This window comes from Pongo abelii, chromosome 7 (genome assembly GCF_028885655.2).
Source record: "Pongo abelii isolate AG06213 chromosome 7, NHGRI_mPonAbe1-v2.0_pri, whole genome shotgun sequence".
NCBI lineage: Eukaryota > Metazoa > Chordata > Mammalia > Primates > Hominidae > Pongo > Pongo abelii.
The window spans coordinates 87,582,618-87,595,861 of record NC_071992.2 but is presented as its reverse complement, the minus strand read 5'-3'; the positions used below and the strand labels follow the sequence as shown (position 1 = coordinate 87,595,861).

Sequence of the window (13,244 nt, the reverse complement as noted above, 5' to 3'; positions counted from 1 at the left end):
AAATATGACTTTATAATTTGGATTTAAAACATTTACTCTCATTTAACTGAATAATAATAGGGCCTTAACACATTCATCCAAGGGCTTTCTTACTGTTTAGGTTTTGCTTTTGGTATTTAACTCTGTTGACATTAGTGGTGGGAATCTTAAATGGGTAAATCGCACCATTTTGTGTAGATGATGATTTTGATTGGTTTGGTGAATATAGTGTTGAATTGAGTTTCAAAACCAAGGAATTTGAGTCTTGGTTATGAACATTGAGCTCTGTTACCTAGGATGAGCACAGGAGTCAGAGCTGGGGAGGAACGCTGGAGATGCCTTGAGTTTCCAGCAATGGCTGGTGTGCACTTTAACCTATTTTTGCTGACCTTCTTCATGAATAACTTCCTGTCTGGCATTTACCCTTTCAGTCTTCAGAAGTCTTTGAGTTCAGAGATCTGTCTGGAAAGAGTATATTATGTTACTAAAATAACAGTAGCTTTTCATCAGGCAAAAAAGGCAATGGCCGTTTTTCTATTTGAATTCTTCTAACATTTGCCTGGTTCTACGATTCTGGGCTAAGAATTTTGTCTTGCATGCTAAGCATGGAAAATATGGGCAAAAGGGTTAAGGAGGTAGAGGTCATCTTTTACCTTTCTCCAGCAGTTGTGCCTTGTGCCCTATCCCAACCTCCAGGGGTCCAGGGGATTCAGGATGGCTTTGGTTGTTCATCTGAGTCCTTCAATACAGGGTTCCACTGCATGCCTATGGTGACCATATATTTGATTTGCCTGGAACAGTCCCACTCTGCTTGTAAAATTTTCCCTATACTACCTCCTAATTTTAATATATCTTTTGCTGTCCAAGATGGCAATTTTACTAATCTGATCAATCAGTTCATTGTTATTGCTGCTAATAAAAAAACTCATATCATAGATTATAAGCATCCTGCCTTCATGACAATAGATGAATTTGCCTCTCTTAGGTTAATATGTCCACAGCATATCAAGTCTGCAGATAATGCCATCTCTCTATGGTTCTTAATTGGGAGTTATACCTAGGGAAAGTGTGAAAACGTGGGGCAGCATTTTTGGCTATTCCGGTGAGGGGGAGACGTGCTACTGGTCGTTAATACCCCAGAGTCCAAGGTTTCTAAATGTTCTGATAATAATGCCGCATTGAGTGGTACTGGAATGTCTAATCAAACTTTCTATAATGAGTATAAATTATGCTTGAAATGAAAATTAGAAATGCAAAAAGAATACCACGTTCAAGAAAGAGACCACAGGGAACATTTTCATGTGTTTTTGCCTAGTCTATTTTTTGTATGCAAGCACGTGTACCTTAACAGGACTGTTTATAAACTACAAAAACAAATTTTGTTTGCACAGTTAATTTATGTATTTGAATTAGCAAGGTTTTCAAACTAAACATGTATTTGAATTTATCATAGTTTTAATCAATAGTTCTATTCCTGATTTCAAAACTTGTCAGAATGGCTTAGGTTTGCCCTGTCTTAGTTGGTTCATCAGGAAGATGGAGTACTTTGCCTTTAGTCCTCCGTGTGGACCCAAGTTGCTTCTACGGAGTCAAGGTGTTATTAGCAGCCATGGAATGAAAGGTGATGAACCTGCCTCCAATGAAACCTGACATAAAGGTCGTTAAATTATTATAATAGATTATAGAAATTCACAATAAAAATTGTTTTTATGCTTCCACATATTTAACAATATTCTCCTAAATATTTAACGATAGTTTTTATTGTCTAAAGTTTTTAAATATATACAGTTGACTCAAATAATATGAGGATTAGGGGCACTTACCACCACACAGTCAAAAATCTGTGTATAACTTTTGTTTCACCCCCAAAATTTACTGCTAATAGCCTATCATTGACTTGAAGCCTTACTAATAACATAGACAGTTGATAGACATATATTTTGTATGTTATATGTATATATATTGTATTTTTATAATCAAGCAAGAGAAAAAAGAAAACGTTATTAAGGAAGAGAAAATATATTTACTATTAATTAATAATATAAACAGTCAACTAATACATATTTTGTACGTTATATGAATTCTTTACCGTATTTTTTTTTTTAGGTCTCTTTATCTTTTACAGGGGAAAACTTGTCAGGAATTGACTTGATTGTGTGTTGCCTCAAGAGACATACTGAGATCACTACCCATTGTTAAGGCTCTCAGACTGGTTTGAGTACATATATTGGAGCTACTGAGAGTTAGTGACCTACCCTCAATCCCCCAGCTCAGGAAGAAGATGGAAGACTGCTTAGTTGTTAGGAGTGTTGTGAGTGAGGGAAGGCTGAATCACCTCCAGTTTTATCTAATTTAAAAATAACCAGAAAATCTGGTTGTGGTGGTGCACACCTATAGCCCAGCCACTTGATAGGCTGAGGAGAGAGGATCGCTTGAGCCCAAGAGTTTGAGTCCAGCCTGGATAACATAGCAATGCCTTATCTTGTTTAAAAAAAAATGGCAAGAAGGAAAGAACTCAACCTATTGGGGAAAAAAAGAGAAGGCAATTCTTAGAACCAAATTCTAAATACAACTTAGTATAGCAAGCAAGCAGGGGAAGCATAGAGCCATTTGTTCAACTTCCAGAAAGAGTTACTCCCTCTATTTACCTCTTTTAAAAATCTTGAAGAGATACCAAGTCTAACACAAGAAAATTAAGTCATTGGATGAAATATTCTATCTATTTCCTTTTCTGGTGTGGGCCACTTGAGGAAGAAACTGCTATCAATGATGTCAATGATGTGCTGTGTTCTTAAAGTAAGCGCGATAAAAAAGACAATGTTACTAAGAAAATAATAAGGTAAAGATATTCACTATTTGTTAAGTGGAAGTGGATAATCATAAGGGTCTTCATCTTCTTTATGTTCACATTGAGTAGGCTGAGGAGGAGGCAGAAGAGGAGAGATTGATCTTGCTGTCTCAGGGGCAGCATATAAGTAGTAGGTCCCACACAGTCCAACCTGTGTGGTTCACAGTTCATCTGTATACTTTTCTAGCAAGCTATTTTTTTACAGTTAATGTTTACTAAAGATTCAGGGACTAGGTCGTACAGAGCCTTGCAGGCTGTTCTAAGAGGTTTGAAAATTATTCTATGTGGGATGAAGAGGCACTGATGGGTTTTAAGGCAGAGAGTTATAGAATCTGGTATTTTTGCAAACAATCTGGGTAGAGTATGGATTACAGAGGAACAGAAATAGAGCACAGAGATCAAGGCTGCTGTTGCTTTAGTGCATGTGTGTTGACGTAGCTTGGGTATGGTGGAGCCAGCAGATATGCAGAGAAGTGGATGGAGCTGAGCTGTGCTTTGAAGATAGAACAGGCAAGACATAGTAATAGATTGCTGGTGGTATGCGAAAGAGTGAAAGAAGCAAGAATAGGTCTTAAGTTTCCAGTTTATGCAACTGATGAATGGAGACATCACTTATAGGATGGAAAATATGGAAGGAGAAATATATTGCAAGGAAAGGTCAGGATTTCATTTTTGGCCACGCTATTCTCACTATCTTGATTCTCACGATCTTGACATCCCATCTCCTCATGTATGTGGTCCCACATGGGGCACATGCCCCAGTTAGTACTGGTAGGAAACGTGTTGCTAGGTAGCTGAATGCTGAATGAATTCACAGTGTGGTATCTATGTCTGGTGGCCAGTAAAATGCTGGAAGACATTTACTGTATTGGGATTCTTTCTGTTTTAAATGGAGAGACCCAGTTTAAGAAAATTTATTGGTTCACACATCTGAAAAGTTCAGAAGTGCTTCAGGCACAGCTGTATATGCAAGTGTCCAAAATGGTGTTCTCTCTCTCTGTTTCTTTCTCTCTCTCGCTCTCTCTTTCTCTCTCTCTGTGTCTCTCCCTCATCTCCCTTTCTGTCTCCACCTCTTTTTCTTCTGTATTGCTTCATTCTCAGGCTTTTTCTCCCTGATAAGATGACTGTTAGCTTCAGGTTCACAGACCTCATAGCTCCCAGTCTCCCATATCTCCCGAAATATATGAGCCTCTGCCCTAGGGCCCATGTGTCCTGTGCCAATCACGTCTAATTACCATGGGAATGGAGGAGTTCTTTGAACAGCCTGGATCACATGTTCAATCCTGGGCAGGGCAGGGATGCCTCCACTAGAACCACAAGAAATACGCTCTGCAAAGAAGAAAGTGGTTGTGTTCCCAACAGAGGGAGGACTATCAGGCTGGCTAAAACCTAGTCAATGGAAAGAAACAATGGCTTTGTTTTCAAAATTGTTTTCTGCAGTTCTTCTCTTTGGCAGGAATTGCATTGCCAGACTAATTGTCTATTAAAGCTAGATAATGACACAACTTTACCTTCTGTATGTACAAGAATGTTTACATTTCAATTTGTAGAAGGCATGCATCCACACCATTCAGAGGTGGTATCTAGTAGTCAAGCTATAAATGCAAAGGAATTGTGGAAAAAAATTCAGAAAATAATAATAATCGGAAGGAGAAGTGGGAGGTAGATTGAAGAATATAGATGAAATAAGAAGGTAGAAATAATTATTGGAGCTGGGTTATGAGTAAATAATGGTTTTTCTATACTGTCCTGCTTTATTTGTATACATTTGAGTTTCTCCTTAATAAAGGGTAAAAAAATTTTAAACGGTAGGGGTTGTTAGTGAGTAATAGGCAGAACACATCAGTTTTTCAAGGACAATTGGAAATTATTGTTTCCTACTTCAAGATGTCATTCTTCCTAAACTCCTGAAATAGCCTTATACCACAGGCTTAGGAATCTGCACTAAATTAATTCATCATAGCCCATAATTAACTGATTACCTGAGTCAAAGGCCAGAAAAAGTTTAAAAAAAAACTGTAAATAACCTTAGAATATTCTCAGCAGGTTTCTCTAGAACATGATAATGTACATGTAAGTTGTCATAATGGAAATGCCATATGTTAGACCTGTCTGCTCTTTGTCTAGAATTTTGACCCACTGAGTCCAGGCTTACAGTCTTTTAAAAAGGAGACAAAAATTTCAAATGGAATGTGTTAAGCTATTAGGTTTAATATCGTGAGAGCACTAAACATTCCTTTTTAAAAAATAGGATAGCCTGTACTGTGAGTTCCAACCATGGAGTTGAAAAGAGAGAGTAAAAAAGAAGAAAAGAAAAATCAAGGACCAACACCCACTCATCCACCGCAGTCCCTGTGCAGTCCTGAAGATGAGAGAATTCTCCACAGACATTTTATTTAGCTTAAGCCTTTTAATCCTCTCTAGCATATGATTGAGCAATACTCACATCTAGTAAGGAATTCTATAAAGTCCATAGCTCTTGACCTTTGTTTATAAAGTTGAGTAAATAAATTTCCTATGAGTTAAGCAAGAATAACCTAAGTCTCTCTCTGATATTACGCACCACCTTCATACCTGACATATCTAAATTTTTGTGTCATATCCAGTGGTCAAACTTAGGTCGTCTGTGATGAGTTTATTATTTTTGTTTCACTGAAAATGACTTAAGACATAAGCGTTTTAACATATTTCAGTTTTTAAAAAGGCTACAGGTAGTTTATTTCAATTTTTACTTAATATGTCACCTCACTAACTTGGCTATGGTATATAAGTGTTGTGAGGGTGTATAGGCTAAAATAGAAACCCACTCACATGGTAAAATAGTGTCTAGCATGTTCTAAACATGCTATCTATTTTATTTGAACCATTTTCCCTCAATGAATGTTTCTGTTGATCTGATTTCATCTGTATAAAAATATTATGAAAAAGGGAGTATGAAGTATGATTTATTTCACCTGTCCCCTTGCTTGTATGAACTTAAGAAAAAGGAAAGTCAGAAAAATGTCCTCTGAGGGTAAAGTGTTGGCCAGATGGCTGACCTCTAAGTCATTCTTAGTTCTGCCATATTGATTGGAAACACCACCTCAGAGAAAAAGGATCTGAGTCTTTTGTCATTACTATCTTATTTCCTTTGTCCTTTGTTTTTGCTTGGTAATTGATATGGTTGGTATACCAAGAGGAACTTTTGAGCACTGGGCACAGATTTTCACAACCAAAAATAAACAAATAAAGAGATTCCAGCCAATACCACTGAGTGCAGAAGCTCACTACAGTCAAGTGGGATGTAGCCACACAATAGTTATGTGTTAAGTTGATAAATGTGTCCTTGCACTGATACATTTGCTTCTGTGCTACATTTGGCACTAAATTCAAACCCTTTCCAACTTGGTAATTTCAATTCCTTCCATTAAACTCTCCAGGTTCATCTCTTTTGTTTTTCTGACCATCTGTCATCAAAGTTACCATAAAATTTGAAAATATCTTTGCTAAACTGAACAAATCACTTTTTCGTGAATCAAAAAGATACCTTTTTTCAATGGCCCAAATCTTTTAGAACAAGAGTAAAAAAATTAGTTTCTTTCTTCCTTTGAAACTAGTAGTAAATTAGTAGGTGAATTGAGGCCACACATTTTTAAAATATCACTGATTTTCACCATTTTATAGGTGTAGAATTCTTCTTAGAGCTATTTAAAACATATTAAATAAATTATAGTTCATTTTGTTGTTTGAAGGATTTTAGGTTCAATATTGTACCAAGTAGCCCGTAGTCTAAGCCCCTAATGCAAAATCTTGTATGTTGTAGACGCTCAAAAACAATTTGTCTAATAAATAAATTTAAAAATTGAATATTGCATATTTTGTTGAATTACAAGTAATGCTTTTAAATGCCCAACACAGGACTGGCATACAGTAGGCATCCAATACATACTAGGTAAATTTAACATGCATATTGAACAATAATGTGGTTTGGCTGTGTCCTCACCCAAATCTCGTCTTGAACTGTAGTTCCCATAATCCCCATGTGTCATGGAAGGGACCCAAAGGGAGGTAATTTAATCATGGTGGTGGTTACCTCTATGCTGTTCTTGTGATAGTGAGTGCATTCTCACGAGATCTGACGGTTTTATAATGGGCTTTCCCCACCCTCCTTCACTCTCACTTCTCCTTCCTGCCACCATGTGAAGAAGGACGTATTTGCTTCCCTTTCTGCCATGATTGTAACTTTCCTTTAGCCCCCCCCAGCCATACTGAACTGTGGGTCAATTAAACCTCTTTCCTTTATAAATTACCCAGTCTCGGATATGTCTTTATTAGCAGCATGAGAATGGACTAATACAAACAACTAGATATAATAGATGTAAATAAATGACTTTATTCATAAATGCATTGATTCAAAAACTTTTTATTAAGAACTGATTCTTTCCCAAGGATGGTTCTAGTACTAGAGAAAATGGAGGTGCAGTCCCTGATGCAGCAGATTTTACATGCTGTGGGACAGTAGATATTAACCCAATAATTACTCTTAAGGTTGAGTGATGGGAAAGTACTTTGAGAAAGAAACCTGGTTGTGTGAAAAAATATAACAAAGAAATATTCTGTGTACTGGAGTTGGACAAAAGCACAGGAAGACTTTCCTGTAGAATTGATTAAGCTGAGACCCAAAAGATAAGCAGAAAAGATAGCTGGAATGAAAGTTGGGGGTTTGGAAAAGGAATAGTGTGTCTGACATGATTCTGAAGAGTTAGGAAAGGCCAAATTATGTAGACCCTTGCAAGAAAGCTACTTAATGATTCTGAGTGGTGATGCTAGAGGTATAGTAGGGTGGTACACATGTGAAGCATAATTAAATTTTATTTAGATTGTTAATCTGATTACAGAATTGAGAAGTCAAATGAATGGAAGGGACTTACATGATTAAAACAAAACAGTGACCTCTCCAAGCTGAGTTGAAGACAAGGGAGTGCTAGAGCCCACACATGTACACTTGGAAGACCAGACTGTGTGCATCTCTTCCTAATGCTGCATTCAGTGACATCACATTGGTAGTTTGAAATAAACAATAATGGAGGTATTTATGGAAATTGGCAAATGTTACAAATGAAAACTTTTCTTCCTTGGAAAGCCAGTTGTTAAACATTCACCAGCACATCACTGATTGAAGATGAAGGAAGATGATTGGGTCGGTGAAGTGGAGGCGGCTAAGGATAGTGGGGTAATTTGATTTGCTCGGTAAATGACCTATGCCTTTCAAACTTAAGTTAATAGTTCCAGCCATCTATGAATCTTCCATGATTCGGTAACTTTATAATGACAGCAATAATAGTAATACATCCTTGTTGCAAGTGCCTACTGTGTGCCAGCAATGTACTTGGTGTTCTTCCTAGGCACCTTATGCAATTTTAGCAACTTTATTAGTTGAGAATTATCATGCAAATCTTACATGGGACAATTCTGAGATCAAGACATTTCAATGACTGCTCAAGATCAATAATTATTGAGGAAGAGGATTTGAAGTCATGGTTTTCTTCTTCAAAAGTCCAAGTTTTTCTTACATTCCGCCTCTCTCTTTTTGTCCCCTGCCTTCACTCCTACGTGCACAAAACTGTTTTTTTTCCCCTCCACCACTTTAGCTTCCATAGCTCAAAATATCAGTGCCACCAGGAACCAAGGTATCAGAATTAGAATAAATAAAATAACAAAAGGAGTTTGAAAATATCAGATAACATAGTGCTATGGTTTGAATGTTTGTGTCCCCTTCAACATTTGCATGTTGAAACCTAAGGCCCATTGTGACAGTATTAGGAGGTGGGGCCTTTGGGAAAGTGATTGAGTCATGAGGGCTTTGCCCCCATGAATGTGATTAGGTGCTATTATAAAGAGGTTTAAAGCCCTTTCTGCCCTTCTGCCTTCCACCGTGTGAGGACACAGTGATTGTCTCCTCCAAAGGACATAGCAACAAGGCACCATGCTGAATAAAGAGACTAGGCCCTCAACAGAAACCAAACCTACTGGTGCCTTGATCTTAGATTCCCAGCCTCTGGAAGTGTGAGAAAATTTATTTCTGCTATTTATAAATTACCCAGTCTCTGGTGTTTGTTACAGCAGCACAAACAGACTAGGTAAGACACACAGTAAAAATAGTGCTGAGGCCCCTGAAAGAAATAAATAAAGTAGAGCAGGATTGGAAAGTAAGAACTTATTAGAGGGGCTAAACTTTTATCTAGATGTTGAAGAAAGCAACAAAGTAAAAAAAAGTTCTACCCCTGAACTTTTGTTATGCAAAGCAACGAATTCTCTTCACTTCATCAAAATTAAAAATTTTTGCTCATCTAAGGCCATTACTAAGAAAAAGAAAAGCAAGCCACAGACTGGGAGGAAATATTTGCAGAGAACTTGTATCCAGAACATACATTAATAACTCCTATACCTCAAATAGCAGAAAGATACATACTCCATGAAAACTGGGCAAAATACTCGAATAGGTATTTCTCATAAAGTAAGATGTATGAATCATTAATAAGCACCTGAAAAAGGTCTTACCATCATCAATCATTAGGGAAATACAAATTAAAAGTGCAATAAGATACAACTATACACAATAGAATAGAAAAATTCTACTTTTTTGTGTAAATTCATTGCTATCCTTCTTTGGACTTATGTTTGATTCTATCTTAGATTTACATGAGGTTTTAATTATTTTAATTCCTTCAGAATTATTTAAATCAGTTTTATTTTTGGAACCCTTTTGATTAGCTTTCTTGGTTTCTTTCTTTTTCTCCTCAACTAGTAGATTTTTAAAATCGATTTCTTTTTTAGTCTGGGGTTTTTATCTTCTTTATTTTCTTTTGCTTCATTGCTTTGCTATCTTCATTAGAGAGATTGGAATCAGAATCTGAAAGGTCATAAAAACGTTTCAAATCCTCTGTAGCGCTATGGTTAATGGGGCGCTGTCTTTTATCCACAGCATAGTTCAACTTGAACTTCTTGTCATGAAACATGGCTCGACATCTCCTGTGAATTTTGACTTTTCGATCCTCTTCTGGCATTTCCCAAAATCTCGGGTCCTTTGCAAACCATCTAAACCGCTGGTCACTCATTATTTCTTGTTTGGATGACATTTTTAATTTTTAATCTTGCTGAACAAATGCTTGAAGAAACCAAATACGTCCAGAGTTAAACAGCAGACATTTATTGTCTCACAGTTCTGGAGGCTAGAAGTCTGAGATCAAGGTGTCAGCAAGGTCACTTCCTTCTGAGGCTGTGAGGGAGTTTACGCCAGCTTCTGGGGGTTTGCTGGCAGTCTTTGGTCCTCCCTGGCTTGTGAATACATCACCCTAATCTCTGCCTTCATGTTCATGTCATTCTCCCTATGTGTTTATCTGTCTCTATGCCCAAATTTTCCCTTTTTATAAGGACAAAGTCATATTGGATTAGGCCCACTCTAGTGACCTCATCTTACCTAATTACATCTACAATGGACCTATTTCCTAATAAGGTCACATTTTGAGCTATTGGACTTTAGAACGTCAGCATATTTTTGGAGGCTGACACGATTCAACACATAAAAACACCAAATGTTAGTGAGTATATGACACAATCAGAACTTTTTTATGTTGTTTGGTGGGAATATAAAATGGTACAGCCAGGCACGGTGGCTCATGCCTATAATCCCAGCACTTTGGGAGGCCAAGGCAGGTGGATCACCTGAGGTCAGGAGTTCAAGACCAGCCTGGCCAACATGGTGAAACTCTGTTTCTACCAAAAATCCAAAACTTAGCCGGGCTGTTGGCATGCACCGGTAGTCCCAGCTACTTGGGAGGCTGAGGTAGGAGAATCACTTGAGCCCAGGAAGTGGAGATTGCAGCAAGCCAAGATTGCACCACTGCACTCCAGCCTGGGTGACAGAGGGAGACTCCATCTTAGTATAATATAATATAATATAATATCATATAATATAATATAATATAATACAATAAACATAACATAATATAATATAACCACTTTGGAAAATATCTTGACAATTCCTTACAAAATTGAATATTTATCTAGCTTACAACCCAGCAACTCCACTAGTAGCTATTTACCCAGTGGTTTGCTGGATAAATACAAACTTGTATGAGCTGATTGTATTTTTTTTGAACTTTATTTTTATTCAAGGGAAAAAATTTATATCTACACAAAGCCTTGTAGAAGAGTTTCCATAGTGATTTCATTTATAATATCCCCCAAACAGAAACAACCCAACGAGCCAAATATCTAATTATTCAACAAGTAAATGAGTTCTCAAGTTGTATATCCATATAATGACATACTATTCAGCAGTAAAAAGGAACAACATTTACTATAAAATAAATTATATAAACTTATTTTAAAATAAATTATATTAAAAACAAAGGAAATAAATACTCAAAACATCACTTTCTAAATATTTTATCACATTTTACTACTATCTATCCTCTCAAGGTTATATATGCCTATTTTATTTGTATGGTGGAAATGTTGTATAATAGTGTGCTAGTGTACATTTCTTCCCAGCTCTGCATTGAGATAAATCAGATTGATAACTAGAAATTGGTCATAGTGTATTTACACAAGAGGAATTGGCAAATTTTACACATTAGGCCTGGATATATTGTCTGGTTGATTGTCTAAACTTGAGAAAGTGAAGAATGTCAATAATGCACAATAAACTTAAAAGTGTGCTATATTTAAAACAGAAAACATAAAACGTTTAGGAAAAATCAGAGACAAAAACCTTTGGGACCTAAGACAGGGTGAAGACTTCTTGCACCCGACACCAAAAGCACCATAAATAAAAGGAAAATTTAAAATTAAAAGCTTCTGCTCTACAAAAGTCCCTGCTAGCCAGGCATGGTGTCTCATGCCACTTTGGGAGGCTGAGGCAGTTGGATCATGAGATCAGGAGTTTGAGACCAGCCTGGCCAAGATGGTGAAACCCCATCTCTACTAAAAATACAGAAATCAGCTGGGCACTGTGTCGGGCATCTGTAAGCCCAGCTGCTTGGGAGGCTGAGGCAAGAGAATCGCTTGAATCCAGGAGTTGGAGGTTGCAGTGAGCTAAGGTTGTGCCACTGCACTCTAGTCTGGGTGACAGAGCAAGACTCCATCTAAAAATAAATAAATAAATAAATAAATAGTCCCTGCTAAGAGGACAAAAAGACAAATTACAGACTGGGGGAAAAAATTTGCAAACCACATATTTGACAAAAGCATTTGTATCTAGAATAGTATCTAGAATTCTCCAAAGTCAACTGTAAAAAAACTAAACAATCCAATTTGAAAATAGGCAAAATACATGAATAGACATCTCACCAAAGAGAATACACAGATGGTAATTAAGCACATGAAAAGATGCTCAATATTATTAGTCATTAGGGAAATACACATCAAAACCATAAGAAAGTATCAGTACAAACCCATCAGCATGGCCAAAAAAAATTGATAATACCAAATGTTGGTAAGGATGAGGAGAAACTAGATCATTCATATATTCTCATGGGAATGTAAAATGGTACAGCCATTCTAGAAAATAGTTTGGCAGTTTCTTTTAAAACAAACAAATACATATGTACTATTCTACCTAGGAATTACACTCTTAGTATTTATTAAGAGATATGAAAACTATGTTCACACAAAAACCTGTACAGGAATGTTCATAGCAACTTTATTCATGATAGCCCCAAACTCAAAACAACCCAAATGTCTTTCAATGGGTGAATGGTGAAACCAGCTGTGGTACATCAGGTATTGTGGAATACTATTCAGTAATGAACAGGTATGAACCATTAGATACATGCAACAACTTGGGTAGGCCCTAGGAGAATTACGTTGATTGAAAAAAGCCAGTTTTGAAAGGTTATATAACATCCTGGATGTAACGAAATTATAGAAAGGATCACAGATTCCTGGTTGCCAGGAGTTACTATTTGGGGGCCAAGAAGGGGACAGGTATGACTATGAAGGAATAACATGGGCATATTTGTGGTGATGGAACAGTTTTGGGTCTTGATGGTAGAAGTTTCATGAAGCTACACAGGATAAAATTACACACACATGAGTGTTTATAACTAGTGAAATCTGAATAAGCTCTGTGAATTGTAGCAATGTCAATTTCCTGGTTTTTATATTCTTCTATAGTCATGTAAGGTGTTAACAGTGGAGGTGGAGAAGTGAAGGGTGTATGGGACCTCCGCATATAATTTTTTACTTTTGTGAACCTCTAATCATTTTGAAATAAAGTTTTATTTTTAAAAGTATGTATACTCTGTAGCTGTCATATTGTGAATAACAGAAAAAGTGATCAAATCATAGATGTATTGCAGCCATCATTGGCTTTGGATTTAAGAATTTGGCAAGAGTCAGTGAAAGCATTATTTGGGAATTAATTGGCTAAATG

The 13,244-nt window shown here is 36.8% G+C and overlaps 1 pseudogene; it reads right to left on the bottom strand.

Annotated features, from left to right (window-relative positions):
- Positions 1-9,416: 9,416 nt before the first annotated feature.
- On the bottom strand, positions 9,417-9,945 carry LOC100433294 (ESF1 homolog; annotated as a pseudogene).
- Between the last annotated feature and the right edge of the window lie 3,299 nt (positions 9,946-13,244).